At 50.1% G+C, this 2475-nt stretch overlaps 1 pseudogene; it reads left to right on the top strand.

The window, feature by feature from the left end:
- Positions 1–395: 395 nt before the first annotated feature.
- LOC124686609 lies at positions 396–2069 on the top strand (annotated as a pseudogene).
- Positions 2070–2475: the final 406 nt, after the last annotated feature.

Raw genomic sequence — 2475 nt, 5'->3', positions numbered from 1 at the left:
GCAGCGAACAAATGAGCAACTCGCCATGAACGTCGAGTTCACCATGAGGCGGCGGTCCGCGATGACCCAGCGAGCCGCCTCTGCTCAGGCCTCACCGCCGACCACCCGGTACCGCGCCGGGCGCGAGAGCATGCCTCGGGCGAAGCTAGGCCGTCACACCCGCCTACCCACGGCGAGTAGGGTTATTTGTATTTCAAATTCAGTTGCTTTTTATTCAAACATGTAACAAAATTTGAATGGAAATCTCAATTTTTTATTTTTATTTTTTCTGCATGGATTCGTCTGATCAACGAGCCGAAATGATCAGCATGGATCGAATGGGTCAGCTGCTGGACGCAGTGACCTGGCTGCCCGCCTCCAAAATTCTGTCAGCTGGCCGACCAAAGGAAGAAAAAACAGATTTTTGGGTCGGCCGCTGGAGTAGATGCCCTGATAACATATCTCCGCCGCCGCCGCCGCCGCCGCCCCGCCGTCGTGCAGCCATGCTCCGCCTCAGAAACTCCATTCTCTCCCATCTCCTATCGACTTCCGCCGCCTCACCTGTCTTGCCTCTCCACCGACACCTCTCCGCGGCTGCGGCCGCCGTTTCCCCAAGGCCTAGCTTCGCCGTCGAGAAGTACCTCATCGACACCTGCGGCCTCACCCGAGCGCAAGCCCTCAAGGCCGCCACGAAGATCTCCCACGTCAACTGCCCATCCAATCCGGATGCTGTGCTCGCCTTCCTAACCGGCCTCGGCCTCTCCAGCGCCGATGTCGTTGCCGTCGTCGCCAGGGATCCCAAGTTCCTCTGCGCTGACGTGGAGAGAACCCTGGATCCCGTCGTCCTCGAGCTCAATGGCTTGGGTATATCGCGTTCTGAGGTTGCCCGCCTTGCCTCGCTCGCCCCCGACAAATTCCGCTCTAGATGCATCGTCTCCAAGCTGCAGTACTACCTGCCTCTTTTCGGCTCCACCGAGAGGCTCCTCCGGGCTCTCAATCACAGCTCCAATCTCCTCTCAAGTAGCCTCGAGAAAGTGGTTAAGCCCAATGTTGCGTTCCTGCAGGAGTGTGGGCTAGGTGCTTGCGATATTGTCTCGCTGTCCAACTCTGTGCGATGGATACTTTGCATCAAACCAGAGCACGTCTGGGCGATGGCGACGCGCGCCGAAGCTGTAGGTGTGCCCCGTGGCTCTGGAATGTTCAAGGAAGCGATGCAGGCTGTCGCATTTCTCAGCGAGAAGGAGATTGCCATCAAAATGGAGCAGTTGAAGAACATGCTCAAGTGGTCGGATGCTGAGGTGGGCATTGCTGTTCGTAAGGCTCCACTGTTGCTGGGGAGGTCTAAAGACGTTCTGCAGAGAAAATCAGAGTTCCTTACCTCTGAGGTGGGATTGGAACCGGCGTACATTGCTCATCGGCCGGCATTGCTCTATTATAGCCTGGAGGGCCGGATCAGACCCCGGTACTACGTCCTAAAGTTTCTCAAGGTAAAAGGGTTGGTACATCAAGACCGAGACTACTATAGTACAGTCGCGATTAGTGAGAAGTTTTTCATGGATAGGTTCATATGCCCTCACAAGCAAGCTGCACCACACCTTGCTGAAGACTATGCAGCAGCCTGCAGGGGGAAGTGCCTACTAGATTCAGATTTACATGAACCACGAGCGGGTATGAAAACCGGTAACTGCATAGGGCACAACAAATTTTCACTCCGTGTACCAGGCTGACAATTCCTGATTTGGTGTTTTTTCCGTAACTAATTGGTGGATGTCTGGCACTCTGGCTTAGTATGTACGCTTTTTACATGTTGATTGGGGGTTGGTAATCCAGGATGAAATTGATGTTCATTACTTCATTCAGTAGAGAAGAAACCATCACACTGCTATCTTGTCCATCCTCATGTCATATTGGAACACATATTGGAACATTGAGAATATCAGGGCATTCTGCAAATGCTTTCAAGTATCGGTGATTAGTATAGCTGCACACTGTATCTTTATGTTCTCTAATAGCCATTGCAGCTTTCGGTGCAAACCTTAGTGTATCTTTCCATGAAAGAAGGTTCTCTTATTTTGGCAGATGATATGAAGTTCCAAAATTTTCTCTGGACGGAAATTTTTGACTGATTTTCCGTGGGATGAAGTTTGTATTTGTTCATGATCACAGTGTGTTGATCACTGCCAAGGTTGCAGTTTTGATCCTCTATGTTGGTTGCTTACTCTACTCTTCCTGCAATAACTTTGTTTACAAGATATTAACTGTAAAGTGGGTCATTGTTTACTAGTTGTTTGTATCATTTTCTTGGTTTTTTTCTCTCTTGTAGTTTTGGATGGCCTACTGGCTGATACTTTACAGATAACTGATCTTAAAACTGAATAGTTCAGTAGTTGTCTAGTATAGCATTTTTGTTGACGGCCTACCCATGTAGCACTATGTAACAAATAGACACCGGAATTGGCACAGGAGAGATAAATTGATGTTTGTACGGTCTGGTGA

The sequence above is a fragment of the Lolium rigidum genome, chromosome 2 (genome assembly GCF_022539505.1).
Source record: "Lolium rigidum isolate FL_2022 chromosome 2, APGP_CSIRO_Lrig_0.1, whole genome shotgun sequence".
Classification (NCBI taxonomy): Eukaryota; Viridiplantae; Streptophyta; class Magnoliopsida; order Poales; family Poaceae; genus Lolium; species Lolium rigidum.
This window is presented reverse-complemented; position numbering and strand designations above follow the sequence as displayed.